This window comes from Mus caroli, unplaced genomic scaffold, assembly GCF_978045245.1.
Source record: "Mus caroli unplaced genomic scaffold, Mus_caroli_1 scaffold_5, whole genome shotgun sequence".
In the NCBI taxonomy this organism is placed as follows: domain Eukaryota; kingdom Metazoa; phylum Chordata; class Mammalia; order Rodentia; family Muridae; genus Mus; species Mus caroli.
Genome location: NW_028227260.1, coordinates 49,450,381 through 49,469,250, shown reverse-complemented (window position 1 = coordinate 49,469,250; position 18,870 = coordinate 49,450,381). Strand labels below are relative to the sequence as shown.

Sequence of the window (18,870 nt, the reverse complement as noted above, 5' to 3'; positions counted from 1 at the left end):
AAGGTCAACTCAGTAATTTCAACAGATGGTGGATATTTTACAGCATTCTGAGTCTGATGAGTGAGAATTTCACAAGGGTTACCTTTATTTTTCTGATTTGAGGGAAGATTACCTTGATGAAGCATTGAGTGAAGTAAAAACAGTGGCACTGAAAATGAAAAACCCAGTGTTGGAGAAAGGGAACAAACCCTTGCCCCTCAAACAAATGATCATAGAGGGTTGGATTAAGAACTTTGTGGCACCTTATGTGAATCTAAGCTCCAATGAAGATGATAAAGGGCATGTGAACATTCCACTGCATATCACTGAAGGATGTGTGAACATAGATTTTTTTTCTCTCCTTATTTCTTGGGGACAAAATCTGGCAGAATTTGACAGAAAAGGCAAATTTACCTGCCTATCAAATTCATGCAGAAAAGCAAAGCTACTATTACTCCAAGAAATTAAAGCATGTTTCTGTTCATGAAATAAAAACTTCTACTGGGCTCAGGATATACATGGAGTATTTGTATATAAAACCAAGCTATAAGGATTACTGGTCAATTAAGGGAATTAACTATTTTGTATGTGTTTGTTGAGCAGAATGTAAACATTGCTAAAACAACCACAAAAGGTAAATATTGATGTTAGAAAAAAGGACGGCCTATTTTCTACAACCTCTCCAAGGATCATCTAAATCTAATCACTGTCAGGCATGTTATGAACATTTTTCTAGACTATTTATGTTTTTCAAAATTTATCACAGAAGGCCAGTCAGGATGTTAATTATGTTATGAGGCACATATTTAGTAGGTCTAAGATTTATATTCAGAAATCTGGGCTATACCCAGTAACCCAAGAGAGCACTGCTAGACACCAAGTGCATTGTTTTCCTTGGAAATCTGCAGGGTCCCCATGAACCCCTCTCATACCAGTTCCTTGCCACTCTGGTCAACATGGGACATAGGCAGCATAGTTAAGCTATCTGGTGCCCTCTGACTTCTGATGGCATAAGAATAATCCAGAATATACAAGGGACAACTAGATGGCTAAAATAGCATAAGAACACAATCAAGAACAGCCAGAAAAATATGGCACCACCAGAGCTCAGCTAACCTATCAGAGGTGAAACACAGAAGATGACTAACTATATCTCTGCATCTCTTTCCATGGATATCTTATTCCGTATTCTAGGGAGGAATGAGGTATCCACTCATTGGTCTTCCTTCTTGATTTTCTTGTGTTTTGGAAGTTGTATCTTGGGTATTCTAGGTTTCTGGGCTAATCTTCACTTATCAGTGAGTGCATATCAAGTGACTTGTTTTGTGGTTGGGTTACCTCACTCAGGATGATATCCTCTAGATACACCCATTTGCCCAAGAATTCCATAAATTCATTGTTTTTAATAGCTGAGTAGTACTCCATTGTGTAAATGTATCACATTTCCTGTATTCATTCCTCTGTTGAGGAACATCTGGGTTCTTTCCAGCTTCTGGTTATTATAGATAGGGTTGCTATGAACATAGTGGAGCATGTGTCCTTATTACCAGTTGGAACATCTTCAGGGTATATGCCCAGGAGAGGTATTGCTGGATCTAGTGGTAGTACTATGTCCAGTTTTCTGAGGAACCACTAGACTGATCCATCCAGAGACTGCACAACCCGGTGGTCCATCCCATAATCAGCCACCAAACACAGACACTATTGTATATGCCATCAAGATTTTTCTGAAGGGACCCTGGTATAGCTGTCTCCTGTGAGGCTTTGCCAGTGTCTGGCAAATACAGAAGTGGATGCTTACAGCGATCTATAGGATGGAACACTGGACCCCCAATATAGCAGCTAGAGAAAGTACCCAAGAGCTGCAGTGGTCTGCAACCCTATAGGTGGAACAACTAACCAGTACCCCCAGAGCTTATGTCTCTAGCTGCATATATAGCAGAAGATGGCCTAGTCGGCCATCATTGGGAAGAGAGGCCTTTGGTCTAGCAAACTTTCTATGCCTCAGTACAGCGAAACACCAGGGCCAAGAAGTGGACGTGAGTGGGTAGGGGAGCAGGGTTGGGGAAGGTATAGGGAACTTTTGGGATAGCATTTGAAATGTAAATGAAGAAAATATCTAATAAAAAATGTGGGGAAAAAAAGAACAAGAACAATAGAAGTCACATGGGACTTGTTGGAGGGAGAAAAGGGAAGGGAAGAAATGATGTAAATATAACCTTAATAGTACTTTTAAAATTCCAGCATATACATTTTGTTGATCTCAGTAAATTGACTTCAAATTTTATATCAAGAATGAAAGATATCATTGCTTTTCTTGTGGGATTCCTAATTATGGGAATGAGGATGTCTCTGACTCTTCTACTTGCTTTTGGGACACTTTTCTTCCTAATATGTTACCTCCTCCGTCCCTTATTTAGGGTCTGTGCATGATCTTATTGTAATTTGTTCTGCTATTTTGGTCAATATTACTGAAAGGCCTCCTCCTTTTTAAGGAAAGCAGAAGAGAATGGGATCTGTGGGGAAACTGGAAAGAGAGGAAGGAGAGAAAATTGCATTTGGGATGCAATGTATGAGGGAAAAATAAATAAATAAATTAATTAATTAATTAATTAATGTTAAAAAAAGAAGATGACTTTAAATCCAATCTTTTTTTTGCAAGTACAATTGTTTATTATAATTTATTTTCTTTTTTTAATTTTTAATATTTTTATTACATATTTTCCTCAATTACATTTCCAGTGCTATCCCAAAAGTCCCCCATAACCCCCCCCCTAATTCCCTACCCACCCATTCCCATTCTTTTGGCCCTGGCATTCCCCTGTATTGGGGCATATAAAGTTTGCAAGTCCAATGGGCCTCTCTTTCCAGAGATGGCCGACTAGGCCATCTTTCGATACATATGCAGCTAGAGACAAGAGCTCCGGGGTACTGGTTAGTTCATCATGTTGTTCCAACTATAGGGTTGCAGATCCCTTTAGCTCCTTGGGTACTTTCTCTAGCTTCTCCATTGGGAGCCCTGTGATATATCCAATAGCTGACTGTGAGCATCCACTTCTGTGTTTGCTAGGCCCCGGCATTGTCTCACAAGAGATAGCTATATTTGGGTCCTTTCAGCAAAATCTTGCTAGTGTATGCAATGGTGTCAGCGTTTGGAAGCTGATTATGGGATGGATCCCTGGATATGGCAGTCTCTAGATGGTCCATCCTTTCATCACAGCTCCAAACTTTGTCTCTGTAACTCCTTCCATGGGTGTTTTGTTCGCAATTCTAAGAAGGGGCATATTGTACACACTTTGGTATTCATTCTTCTTGAGTTTCATGCTCTTCTGGGCATATATCCAGAAGATGTCCCAACCGGTAAGAAGGACACATGCTCCACTATGTTCATAGCAGCCTTATTTATAATAGCCAGAAGCTGGAAATAACCCAGATGCCCCTCAACAGAGGAATGGATACAGAAATTATGGTACATTTACACAATGGAATACTACTCAGCTATTAAAAAGAATGAATTTATGAAATTCCTAGCCAAATGGATGGACCTGCAGGGCATCATCTTGAGTGAGGCAACACAATCACAAAGGAACTCACACAATATGTATTCACTGATAAGTGGATATTAGCCCAAAACTTAGGATACCCAAGATATAAGATACAATTTGGTAAATCCAATCTTATAAACATTACTGATGCCTTCAAAGAGGAAATTAATAAATGCCATAAGAAATAGAGGAAAATACATTCAAACATATGTCAGAAGTGAATAAAACAGTCCAAGAACTGAAATTTGAAATAGAAGCAATAAAGAAAACACAAACTGAGGCTATCCTGAAGTTAGAAAACCTAAGAAAGAAAACAGAAACTCCAGATACAAGTATCACAAACAGATTAAATGGTATGGAATAAATAATCTCAGGTGTAGAAGATCACATTGAAAAATTGATATATTGATATAAGAAAATGTAAAATCTTTACAAAGTTTATGAAACAAAACATCAAAGAAATTTGGCACAGTATGAAAAGAGCAAATGTTGGAATAATAGGAATAGAAGATGAAAAAGATTCCCAGATTCATGATGTAACAAATATCTTCAATAAAATCATAGCAGAAAATTTCTTAAACCTAAAGAATGAGATGCCTATAAATGTACAAGAAGCTTTCAGAATACCAAATAAATTGAACCTGAAAAGAAAATCCCACTGCCACAAAATGATCAAAACACTAAATATACAGTACAAAGTAGGAATAGTAAAAGCTGCATGAGAATAAAGCCTAGTAACATGTAAAAGCAGACTTATCAGAATTACACCTGACATGTCAACACTCTAAAACCCAAAAGGGCTTAGCATGATGACTTGCAGACTCTAGGAGATCACAGATATCAGCCCAGATTACTACACTCAGCAAAACATTCAATTACTATAGACAGAAAAACTTGATATTCTATAACAAAATCAAATTTAAACAAATTATTTCCATTAATCCAACTCTCCAAAGATTATGGAAAGGGAAACTCAAATCCCAGTGAGACTAATTACTCCCAAGAAAAACAAGAAATAAATAATTTCTCACTGCTAAAAGAAGTCACATCCACACGCGCGCGCGCGCGCGCACACACACACACACACACACACACACACACACATACACCATTAAAAATAACAGGAATAACAATGATTGTTCATTACATTACTATCTATCAACATCAATGAATTCAACTCCCCAACAAAATGATATAGGATAACAGAGTGGATGCATAAACAGGATCCATCATTCTGCTGTATTCTATCACCAAATTTCGAGTTGTCCTTTTGTCTCCACACTCCTGTCTCAGTGCCTGTGGGATGGCCTCGCAAAACTGCCACCCAGTTGCTGCCAGCATTGCTCCTTCCTGGGGCCCCATAGACAAGAGACTCCAGCAGGAGCTAATGACTCTTATGATGTATGGTGACAAAGGAATTTCCACCTTCCCTGAATCACATAAGCTGTACCAGCCAACTCTGTATATGAAGACCTGAGGTATAAACACTTCCTAGAGTTCCCCAGTGGCTACCCTTACACCATACCCACAGTAAAGTTCCTTACATCCTGTTACCACCCCAACGTGGATACCCAGGTCAGCATCTACCTGGACATCCTCAAAGGACAAGTGGTCTGCACTATATGATGTCAGTACTATCTTACTCTATATCCAGAGCCTGCTAGAAGAACCCAACATCAATAGCCCTTTGAACACACATACTGGGGAGCTCTGGAAAAACCCCATAGCATTTAATAAGTACCTGCAACGAGCCTTCACAAGACCAAGGGCCTACCCTCTCAATGATGTCCCACAAGGCCATACTCTGCTACATTTGTGGCTGCAGCCATGGGTCCCTCAATGTGTACTCTTTGGTTGGTGGTTTAGTCCCTGGGAGCTCTGGGTGTACTGTTTTGTTCATGTTGTTGTTCCTACTATGAAGGGGACAACATTTGAAATGTAAATAAGGAAAATATGTAATAAAAAGAAAGAGGTACCTGCAAGAAACCTATTCGAAGCAGGTCTCCAGCTAAGAGCCCTGTTCCAAACTGTCAGCCTCTTTTGTGTCCTCTTTTCTTAGACTGTCTGTCCTTTCTCCTTGATTTCTATGTTGTGCTTTTATTTTTTTTAATTAAGTCTGCTTGAACCCTTTACAATGAATAATTAATAAATACACGTTGATTGTTTTTGTAAAAAAATTTAAATCTCAGTAATAAAGATAGACATTATTCAAGAGTAAAGGGATGGAAAAATATTTCCTATGCAACAGGTCAAACAACAAGCTGGCATAGCCATTCAGATATCTAATAAAATAAAATTTGAGAAAAAAGGAATCAAAAGAAATGGGTAAAGACACATTATACTCATCAAAGGAAAAATCCACCTTGAGGATGGCTCAAGTCTAAACATCTATGCCCCAGATGCAAGGGCACCAAAATTCACAAAAGAAACATTACTAATGCTTACATAACATATAACACACCAAACCCCCACAGAGTAAAATAGGAGACTTCAATACTTCATTCTTACCAATGTACAGGTCATGGAGACAGAATCTAAAGAGAGAAATAATGAAATTAACAGAGTTAATGAGTCAAATGGACATTACAGCTATCTATAGAACATTTTACCCAAACACAAAAGAATATAATGTCTTTTTACCACCCCATAGAACCTCTGAAAAAATTGATAATATAGTCGGTCACAAATCAAGACTCAACTGATACAAGAAGATTAAAATAACTCTTAGGATCTTATCAGATCATGATGAAAAACAGCTGAACTTCAACAGCAACAGAAATGACAGAAAATCTTCAAACACATGGAAACTGAACAACTCTCTACTCAATAATGCTGGGTCAAAAAAACAATAAAGAGAAAGAAAGGTAAGAAAGAAAAGGTAAGAAAGAAAAGGATAGAAAGAAAGAAAGAAAGAAAGAAAGAAAGAAAGAAAGAAAGAAAGAAAGAAAGAAAGAAAGGAAGGAAGGAAGGAAGGAAGGAAGGAAGGAAGGAAGGAAGGAAAAGGAAAGAAAGAGAGAGAGAGAAAGAAAGAGAGAGAGATAAAGAAAGAAAGAAGGAAAGAAAGAAAAAGAAAGAAAGAGAGAAAGAGAGAAAGAGAAAAAGAAAGAAAGAAAAAGTTAAAAGCTTTCTGGAATGTAATCGAAATGGAGGGACACCAAAATTATGGGAAAAAAATGAAAGTGCTAAAAGGAATGTTCAGAACATGAAGTATCTTTATTTTTATTTTTTTTTATTTTATTTATAATGAAACTGGAGAAATCTCATGCTAGAAACTTAAGAGCACACCTGAAAGCTCTAGAACAAAAATGAGGACACACCGATGGGAAGTAGTCAGCAAAAAATATTAAAAAGTCTGTGCTGAAATTAATAAAAACAAAAAGAGCAATTCAAAGAATCAATAAAACCAAGAGGAGTTTTCTTGAGAAAATCAAGAAGCTAGACAAACCATTATGAAACAGAAGGAATAAAACCAGGAAAAAAATCCAAAGAATCATTAGATCTTACTTAAAAACCACCTGTATTCCAAAAATATTTGGAATTTAAATGAAATAGAAGACTGTTGATAGATTCCACTTACCATAATTAAGTCAAGATCAGGTAAACAATCTCAACACTCCTATAACCCCAACAGAAATAGATGGAGTAATTAAAAGTCACTTATCCAAACAAAACAAAACAAAAAAACAAAAACAATAACAACAACAACAGCAATAAAAAGAGTGTCAGATTGTTTAGTGCAGAAATCTACCACACTTTCAAAAAAGCAAAAGCTCCAATACTTTTCAACCTATACCGGAAAATAGAAAGGGAAGGAACATTTATGCTATGAAGTCATTCTGAAACCTAAACAACAAAAAGACTCAATGAATAGATTTTCAGAACAATTTTTCTTATGAACATTGATGTTAAAATAACAAATAAAATAATCCCCCACCGAATCCAAGTAAATGAATCCAAGAAGACATAAAAACCGTCATCCCCCATAATCAAATGTTCTTCATACAAAGAATGCAGGCACAGGAAGTTCAATAGACTAAAATCCAAAAACATAATCCAGCATATAAACAAACTGAAAGTAAGAAGATCACATGATCATCTTATTAGATATTTGAAAGGCCTTTGTCAAAATCTAACATCCCTTCATGATAAATGTTTTGCATAAATCAGGGATACAAAGCATATTCATAAACAAAATAAAGGTAATAGAGAGCAAGTCAATATAAAACATCAAATTAAATGGAGAGAAATTTAAAACAATTCCATTAAATCAGGAGAAAGAGATGGCTGTCCACTAACTCCGTGTGCCTTTAATATAGTACTTGAAATCTTAGCCAGAGGAAAAAAAAAAACAACTAAAGGAGATCAAGAGAATAGAGTTTAAAAAGGAAGAAGTCAAACCATCCCTTTTTATAGTTGAAATGATAGCATATATAAGTAACCACAAACCTCCTACAGCTGAAAAACACCTTCAGCCAAGCAGCTAAAAACAAAATTAACTAAAAAAAAAAAAAAGCAAAAACAAAAAACAAAACAAAACAAACAAAACAAAAACAAAACAAACAAAAAAACTAGTAATCCTCATAATTCAAATGATTAATCAGCTGATCAAGAAATCAGGAAAACAATACTGTGCACAGCATCCCTCAAATAATGTGACATATCTTGATGTAACTCTAACCACACAACTGAAAGACATGTATGACAAGAACTTCAAGTCTTTCTAGAAAGAAAGTAAAGAAGATAGCTGAAGATGAAAAGATCTCACATGTTCATCGATTGATAGGATTAACATAGTATAAATGGCAATCTTACTAAAAGCAATTTACAGATTCAACTCAGTTCCTATTAAAATTCAAACACAATTCGTTACAAACCTTGAGAGAATAACTCTCAACTTCATATGTAAAAACAATCATGTACAATAAAAGAACGTTGGTAGGCATCATCATTCCTGATCTCTAACTATACAGAGCAATAATATAATTGTGTAGTATTTGTATAGAAACAGACAACTTGATCAAGGGAATAGAACACAATACCCTGAAATAAAATCACAGTGCTATAGACTCTTGACTATTTGACAAAATATCTAAAACCAAACAATAGAAAAAGAAAGCACTTTCCACAAATGGTGCTGATCTAACTAGATGAATGCATGTAGAAGAATACAAATAGATTCATATTTCTCAAAATGCACAAAAGTCAAATCTAAGAGGATCAAAGATCTCAACTTAAAAGAGGATACACTAAATTTTATTGAAAGGATAGTATGGATATCACCATAGGATATGTCCATTGGTGAAAGTGGGTTGTTGAAGTCTCCCACTATTACTGTGTGATATTCAATATGCAATTTGAACTTTAGTAAAGTTTCATTTATGATAGTGGGTGCCCTTGTATTTGGGGCATAGATGTTCAGAATTGAGACCTTCTCTTGGTGAATTTTTCCTTTGATGATTATGAAGTGTCTTTCCCCATCTTGCTTGATAAATTTTGGTTAAAAGTCTATTCAGTTGGATATTAGAATGGCAAATCTTTCTCTGAATAAAAAGACATAAGAATAATTTATTGAGTATAACCTTCCATCTAGTTTCTATTTATGTTATATTTGGCAAAGGTCTACACACAAAATTTGACATGCAGGCACACAATCACAAAAAAGGTTAATTTCATATAGTAATTTCAGTGGAGGAACTTAAAATGAATAAAGATTTTTGATGCTTATCATTTTATTCAACTCACAACACATAGTTTCTTGGTTTAAATAAATAATAAGTAACTTATTTTAAAGTTTAAAGCATATAAATAAAGTAATAATAGCAAGATAATGATGACATCAGAAAATAAAATATTAATATAACACTAATGGAATCATTTGTTCATACATTTATATCGGAATATGAGCAATGATTTCAACATATTTATTATCAATAAAGTAAAGTTATTATAAGAAGTTCTCTCTCTCTCTGTATATATATATATATATAAAATGTGACCTTTCTCCTTACTTGTATACATTTTCAGATAATTCTTTTAAAAAACTTGGATTTAGAATGAAGTGAATTTTTTGAACAGCTGCATATCATCTTCTCTTTCTCTGTGCTTTGGCTTTAAATAAATGTGGTTGTTGGTATTCCTGAATTTTCATGATGCAAATAATAGGGTGTGAAATTATTTTCTAACCAATCAGCACTATTGAAATATATCAATTAGCATCAAGTGTCCATGACAACACGATTCAGATGTTGCAAGGATTAAGTAGAGAAGAAGATTTCAGAGTACTACTTGAACCAAAGTAGAATATATTATAGTGATGCTCTTGTAAATAAAAATAGGGCTAAAATATACTAAGAACAATGTTTTTGTCTAAGTATTTGAATCCACCCGTTCTGTAGTTCCTTTTAATAAATAGAAGAAAAACAAAGTTTGATTTTTTTCCTTCATATAATTAAAATCCATATTCTTTGGTAAAGCTAGATATGCTTAATAATATAAAAAAATTTCACTAAATATTTACATTAATCACACAAACTAAAATTATATTTAAATTATCATAAGCACTGACATATCTCTGTTTTGGCTTTTAAATTATTGCATTATAAATATTAACAAACATATTGGTGGTGTGTGCTTAGACAGTCACTGTAAATATTCATTACTTATTAGTTCATTATTTTCCTTTTTATTTTTATTTTTTATTTTTTATTTTTATTTATTTTTTATTTTTGTTTTGTTTTTTGTTTTGTTTTTTGGTTTTGGATTTTTTTTTTTTTTTTTGGTTTTTCAGACAGTGTTTCTCTGTGTAGTCCCTGCTGTCCTGGAACTCATCTGTAGATGAGGCTGGCCTGAAACTCAGAAATCTGCCTGCCTCTCCCTCCCAAGTGCTGGGATTAAAGGTGTATGCCACCGCCCTGCTATCTTCCTTTTTAAAAGAATAAAACTATAAGGATTTTGGTTTGTGGCTATACTTAATGATTTATAACACTCTCTCCATAAAATATTATAAGAAAATACATCTCACATTTAATAAAAAGTAAACTGACCTTTTATAGATTTTTGTGCCAGCAAGCACAGCTGCTATGAATTTAGTTTATTACATTTTGCCATGTCCAGAAGACACTATTTCACTCTGGTCTAAATTCTACTACTAGCTTGATGCTTTGGTTCTCTTGTATTGCATGTAGTTAAAAATTAATTGAAAAGAAGTGTTTCCCAGAGCATTTATTTTCCATAGTTTCTTATCTATTCTGTTTCCAATACACTGAGGTACACTCTCACTCTTTTGCTACCATAGCACTAGAACCTACCAGTTTTTACTACCATTCAATAATTATAATTATAATTATAATTAATTTTAAAACCACTTCTTCTTCCTCACTAATATTTGTGTAATCAAAGTTTATGAAATTTTGAGTTAAGAAGTTAAAATAGGTATTTTATTTCTTAGTATTAAAATATTTAAAATTTATTTTGAATTAGAATACCCAAAGGTAGCATCTTTTAAAGTTCCTTAAGTAAGGAGAGCCAATCAGTAATATATAATAACTAACATCACATTCTATTCATATAAGAGAACCTGGTGAAAATGTAGATATTTTTTAAGTTAGTGTGAATGCTTATGTTTGTCAAATTTAATGCTAAATTTTGCATCCACTGATATACATATGTAATGCTGTTGTATAGTCTAGAAAGTCACAATTTTTCCTATAATAATTAGCCTGGTTCCATCATTAAGTTGTAAATTAATATCTAAAATTTTTATAATGCAAAATAATATAATTTCAACATTGTATTTATTCAGCATTGTGATAATACATTACTTCTAATTGTTAAATATATTAGTATATTTGCCAACTACATTATATTTTCAAATGATAAATATAAATGTATTTACTATTTAAAATTATTCAGAATCACACAGTAGTTTTTATCTATTCATTACAACTATGAAAGTTTAAAATAAAATATGCTATGACTGTGCCTTTTAATATGTTTAAACACTGATAAATACTGCTAAGATTTTTAATGTATTTACATAATAATCTATGGCAATTTTATAATTAAAACATTTTCAATGGTAGTACAATGTTTAGTTTGAAATTACTCATTAACATTTAATTGTTGATGGGTCAGTCTTTGTGAGTCCCTCTGGGCCAAGGTTAATTGATTCTGTGTGTTTTCTTGTGTGATTTACTGCTCTAGCTTCTTTATTCCTTCCTTACTTTTTCTCTTCCACAGGATTTCCCAAGCATCACATAATGTTTCACTGTGGGTCTCTGCATCTGTTTCCATCATTTGTTGGGTGAATTCTCTCAGATGACAGTTAAGATAGGATTCTGTCTACAAGTATAGCAGAATAGCATTAGAGTGTTAGGTATGGGTTCTCTCTCCTCATTTCTGCTCTATCTTTGTTCCTGCACATCTTTTAGGCAGGAGAAACTGTAGGTTGAATGTTTTGTAGCTGGGTTAGTGTCTCAATCTCTCTACTAAAAGACTTATAAGAGATAACCCATTCAGATTCCATGTTCTCCAGTGCTAGGAGTCTTAGCAAGAGTCAACTTTATAGATTCCTGGGAGTTTCCATTGTCTCATGTTTCTAGCACATCTCAGAAATGCCCATCCCTGATTCCAGTTTCCTTTCCCAGTATTCTCACTCCTTCCTGATGCTACTTGATTGCTTATGACACCTCCCAAATACATTCTCCCATTCAGTATCCACTCTCCATCCATCCCTGATGTAGTTCCCCTTCTGAGTGAAATTCAAGTTACTTCCATTGTGCCTTTTTTGTTACTTAGCTTCTTTGGGTCTGTGGGTTGTAGCATATCAATTCTGTACTATATGTATAATATTCACTTATAAATGAGGACATACCATGTTTGACTTTTTCAGGTTTGTGCATGGAGATAAATATGGATGTATTTGAATTCTACTACATGCAGAGATTCAGTTAGATAAGCACCATTTGTTAAAGATGATTTGCCCAGATTGTATAGAATTGGCTTCTTTGTCAAAAGTAAAGTTTTCATAGTTGTGTGGTTTGTTTAAGGATCTTCAACTCAATTCCATTGATCAACCTGTCTGGTTTTATGCCAATATTATGTGGTTTTTATTACTATTGCTCTGTAACAGTGCTTGAAAACAGGTATGGTGCTACCTCCAGAAGTTCCTTTATTGTTTAGGAATTTTTTTTTTTTTTACCTATCCAGAGATTTTGGTTTTTCCTTATGAAGTTAACTATTGTTCTTTTGAGGCCTGGAAAAAATGTGTTGGTATTCTGATGGAAATTATATTGAATATGTAGACTGCTTTTGGCCAGATGGCCATTTTTGATAGCTTAATCCTACTAATCCATGAGCATGAGAAAACTTTTCATCTTCTGATATATTCTTCAATTTCTTTCTTCAAAGACTTGAAGTTTTTGTCATTCAGGTCTTTCACTTGCTTGGTTAGAGATGCTTTATAATATTTGTGGTTATTTGTGAATGGTGTTCTTTCCCTAAGATCTTGCCTACCCTATTTATTATATGTATCAATGAAGGCTACTGGTTTTGTTTGTTTGTTTTTAGTTTATTTTGTATCCAGCCACTTTGGTCACAGTGTTTATCATATTTAGGAGTTCCTGATAGAATGTTTAGGTGGCTTATGTACAGTATCAAATCATCTGCAAATAGCGATACTTTGACTTCTGTCTTTCCAATTTTTATCTCCTTAATCTTGTTTAGTTTTCTTACTGCTCTAATGAAAATTTCAAGTTTATAAGAAAACTACACACACGCGCGCGCGCGCGCGCGCGCGCACACACACACACACACACACACACACACACATATGGAGAGAGGGGACGGCCTTGTCTTGTTCCTGATTTTAGTGGAATTGCCTTAAGTTTCAAGTTTCTCACCGTTTAATTTGATGTTGGTTATTTGTTTGCTGTATATTGCCTTTATTGTCTCTAGGTATGTGACTTGTATTCCTGATCTATGCAAGATATATAACATGAAATGATTTTGGATTTTTTTTCAAAGGCTTTTCAGCATCTAATCAGATATGTTGGTTTTTGTTTTTCAGATTTCTATATGGTTTATTACGTTGATTGCTTATTGTATGTTGAACTATCCCTGCATCTTTGAGATGATGCCTAATTGATCATGGTGGATGATGATTTTGATGTGCTTCAGCGTTCACATATTTTACTGAGTATTTTTGCATCAATATATTCATAGGGGATATTGGTTCCAAAGCTCACTTTTTCTGTTGAATCTTTGTGTAGTGTTTGTACCAAGGTAACTGACTGTTGACTTATTAAATGACTTTGGCAATGTTCCTTTTGCATCTATTTTGTGGAATAGTTTATAATCTCTTGGTCTTCACACATTTTGAAAGTGTTGTAGAATTCTACACTAAAACCATTCATCCTTGGCTTTTTTGGTTTGGAAAATTTGAGGACTGCTCATATTTCCTTAAGGAATATAGGTTTATTTAGATTGTTTAACTGATCTTGGTTTAATTTTGGTGAGTGATAGCTATCAAGAAAATCATTCATTTGGTTTACATTTTCCAATTGAGGAGTACAGGTTTTTGAAATATGACCTAAATATTCCTCTTATTTCCTCAGTGTCTCATATTATGTTCCCCTTTTCATTTCTGATTTTGTAATTTGGATATTCTTTTTCTGCCTTTAAGTTTGTTTACCTAAGGGCTTGTATATCCTATTGATTTTCCCAAATACTACACCTGGATTTTGTTGATTCCTTGTGTTGCTTTCTTTCTTTCTAATTTATTGTTTTCAGCCTTGCGTTTGATTATTTCCTCTTAGGAGTGATAGCTTATTTTTATTTATTATTTATTTATTGCTTATTTTTTTCTACAGCTTTCATGTGTGCTGGTAAGTTGCTAGAATTGTAACTCACTAATTTCTTTATGAAGCAATTCATTGCTATGAACTTTCCTCTGAACAGGACTTCAGTAATCAGTCAGAATGATCCCATTAATTATATTATAACTAATTTTATGTAGAACTCAAATATTCATTAAAATATTAACATCCTTCTCAAAATAATATTAAAACACCTTCAGTTTAATTCGTCATATATTAAGCCCAAATTGATATACCTTGAAGAGAAAAAAAAAAAGACTATCAGAAGATAATATTATAAAACCAACTTTAAAATACAAAGATTATGTGTTCCATTGTTTTCTTTTTCTGGTCTTTAATCTTATTTATTATTTTCTCATTTACCCATCATGAATATAGTACTCTTTCACTTTGGCACACTTACTTTTATCCAGCAATAATAGACATTCACATGCTAAATCTGTTCTTCTTTCTCTCATTATTTTTACTTTTTAATCTATTTTTACATTCCAGTCATTATCCCCTTCCTGATCTACCCTCTGGCTGTTCCTCATGCTATACCTCCTCCTCTACCTCCAAGAAGATGTCCCCAACCCCCCTCCCACACCCCACCAGACCTCCCTTCTCCCTGGGGCCTCAAGTCTTTCAAGGGTAAAGTGCACCTTCTCTTACTGAGGCCAGACCTGGCAGTTCTCTGCTATATATGTGTCTGGGGTGTTGGGTGGTGGCTTATATCAGCTAGTGTATGCAGTTAGGTTGATGGCTCAATGTCTGAGAGATCTCAGGGTTCCAGGTTAGTTGAGATTGCTGTTCTTCCTATGATGTAGCCCTTCTCCTCAGCTTCTTCCATCTTTTCCCTAATTCAACCACATGGGTACAGGGGCTTCTATCCATTGTTTGGAGTATCTGCATCTGACTCTTTCAGCTGCTTGTTGGGCCTCTGAGAGAGCTGCCATGCTAGGCTCTTGTCTATAAGTATATCATAGCATCAGTGATAGTGTCAGGCCTTGGAGCTTCTGCTTGAGTTGGATCCAAATTTGGGTCAATCACTGAACCTCCTGTGCTTCGATATCTTCTCCATTTTTGTCTCTGCAGTTCTTTTAAATGGGAACAATTCTGTGTCAGAGTTTTTGATTGTGGGAGCGCAACATCATTCCTCTACTTGGTGCCCTGTTTTTCCTCTGGAGATGGACTCTACAAATTCCTTCTTCTTTTACTTGCATCTCCCATGAGGGAGTAAGAGATGTGGTTTGTCCATGAACAAAGAACTTGATCAGCTCTTAATTTCCCCTTGTAACTCCAGATGAGCATTCTACTTCTACCACTTGAAATCATCAATGTCTTTTTTCTTTAAATATGTAGTCTGTTTCTTTGTCTAAGATTTGGGCTCATGATGCCTTCTCTCCCACAAATTATGTAAGTGACTTTGATATAGTTGATATATTTTCACACCAGTTCCTTTTGATGAGCCAACTTGTCACTATTATGCACATCAGTGTCTAAGATGTCATAAATATTGCTCATTTCCTAAGGCCCTGAAAAGGGACCATTGCAACAGGCCACTTATGGAAGTGGTGAAGAGGAGGAGCATGCCACCTACAACAACAAGCTGAGTATCCTCATTTGTGAGCACAAAAACAGGTACATATGTGAGCACATGCATACAGCATGCACACACATACATAAACACAAAGAGACATGCAGATACACACACACATACACACACATACATACATACACTTGATACACTTGACCAGGGATCAATAATCAGTACTTTTAACATAAAATTTGTGCCAAATAATATTGCTACTATATATATATATATATATATATATATATATATATATATATATATATATGTTATTTATAATGTTTTGACTTTCTTATAACTTTTGAAAGGTTTGATGATTAGTCATCTTGTTAGAATTTAAATTCAAAGCAAAAACTTCCTTTTGTCAAGAGCATTAAAAGCCACTCTGGAAAGTGAGGGAAATAAACTGTGAGTTAATATATATATATATATATATATATATATATATATTATATATAGTAGCAAAATTTTTATGTACATATATATATACAGAAAAATTGAAGGTAAGACAGATTTATTATAAATAGAAAGTTTTTAGTTTATTTATTTATTGATTGATTTATTTTTATTTTGGTTTTTCAAGACAGGGTTTCTCTGTATAGCCTTGGCTGACCTGGAACACACTCTGTAGACCAGGCTGGCCTCGAACTCAGAAATCCACCTACCTCTGCCTCCCAAGTGCTGGGATTAAAGGTGTGCACCACCATGGCCCAGTTTATTTGATTTATTTTAAGTGATCTTTTACTTGTGATACATTTATGGTAGGTATATATGAATTTTTTATATGAATGCCTATATTTTTTCTTATTTTTCATCTCCAAGCCTTGAATTTTATATATATTATTTTATGCAACATGGATATACATAGAAGAGTTTTCAGTTATATTATCTTGCTTATACATACAAACTTGGAATTTTAAAGATCACAATTGTTTATGGTATATAGTAGTGTGTTTCTCTTATTGTTTCTATGGCACTGGGTTACTCAGTTGAAGACCAAATACATTTTCTGTGAAGTCAAATGTTACATCTCTTTCTCTTTAAGCTTTTATTGATAAAACAATATCACACTCACAAACATATAATTTTCTATTATTGTATGATACAAACATGTTCAATATTGAAAACCACAACCACTTGCAGAATAAAGCATGCTATTGGCACTATACAGGAGACTTTAATTATCAGTTAAAATGGAGATATAGTTGTGTTAAGGTAGCCTGATGCTAAAGGACCAGCAATTAACTCACAGTTTATTTTCCTCACTTTCCAGAGTGGCTTTTAATGCTCTTGACAAAAGGAAGCTTTTGCTTTGAATTTAAATTCTAACAAGATGACTAATCATCAAACCTTTCAAAAGTTATAAGAAAGTCAAAACATTATAAATAACAAAAGATCTCTTATGTCTCATTTCTCATTAAATATTTGGTGGCTCTGTCATTGTATGAATGGACAATAAAATAATAATGGGAATAATTGTCATTTATTCTTTTCTAATTGATTTTCCATTCTGATTCTCTAATCTTACAATAGTTATCTTGTGAGAACTAATGTGAATGATGTTGCTATTACTAGTAGTGGTATCACTATTATTTGGTGGAACAGTTTCTAGAGTGCTGATTAGAATAATAAGAAACATAATGGACATATAAGGAATTAATTCATTTGGGTGACACTTCACATAAGACACTATAATTTTAGGTGTCAAAATATTTACAAAGGAACTAAAAAATGACTCAGTGGTTAATAATACATTCTGCTTTTTCAGAGTACCTATGTTCAGGTCTATCAATCTATATGGTTGCTCCCAATTGTCTGTAACTCCAGTTTTAAGGACATGATACTCTCATATGATCTCCACAGGCACCAGGTATACACATGCACAAACTTGTATACTGGTAGTAATACACTGATAGACATAAAATAACAACAAATTCTTCTTTCAAAATTTCTGTTACTCCACATATTCGTTTCTTTTTTTCTTTAAATTTTTGATAACTCAGTTTATGTGATATTGAGTCTCTCTAAGCTGCTTTATGGGACAAAGTATATAGGGTATTTAAATGGTAAGAAAACTGAAAGGGTATATTCTCAGTTCTGGTTCACTATAACCAGTCAACATTCTCTGATATAATACATATCAGGGAATAAGAGCAGGATTGAGGTGATAGCATTAGAATGTCTCCCTTCTTTCAGATACATTTATGTGAAAAATTGTTGGCAAGATCAATCTTAGTTTCATGTGATTTCAAATGAATAATAGTGCAGTATTGAAATGTAAACTCGAGAGAAGAGACCCAAAATCTAATTGAATGAGCTACACTGTAATTGGTCAATATTTCAAACATAAGAGCTTTCTATGCATTGATTTCTGCACATTTCTTGCAACAATGTATCCAATTTTCTTGATTGATTGGCTTTTTGAATTGTAGAATACATTTATTTGAATGAAGCACCTATATCATCAAATCAATATAGAGCTGTGTTCCTGCATTAAGTACCATTTTAGAAAGTGTGATTGAATTTCCATAGAAATGAATTGATGTGATATATTTCTTTGTTGTTTGGATTAGACATAGAGATAAGAAACAAGGGGTGTATAATTTCACTGTTTCATAATAAAAATAGGCTCAACTTAGTTTTTTTAAAAAACATTCAATTAGTTATTACATGTGATACTAATTACTTTCTAAAAGTACCTTACCTTGTAAAAGACATTAATACATATTTTGTATCAAATCAGACCAAATGGTACATGTCACATTCACTGAGCCAAGTACAAATTTGTATGCTCTTTAATGGCATAGGCAATAATAATAATAAATACAATTCCTAGAAAGGTCATGGATTTCATCAAAAGAGTTTATTCTGTATTAAATAAACAATAATATATTAAAAAATT

At 33.8% G+C, this 18,870-nt stretch overlaps 1 pseudogene; it reads left to right on the top strand.

Annotated features, from left to right (window-relative positions):
- Window positions 1–4,911: 4,911 nt before the first annotated feature.
- Window positions 4,912–5,605, top strand: LOC110286362 (ubiquitin-conjugating enzyme E2 C pseudogene; annotated as a pseudogene).
- Window positions 5,606–18,870: the final 13,265 nt, after the last annotated feature.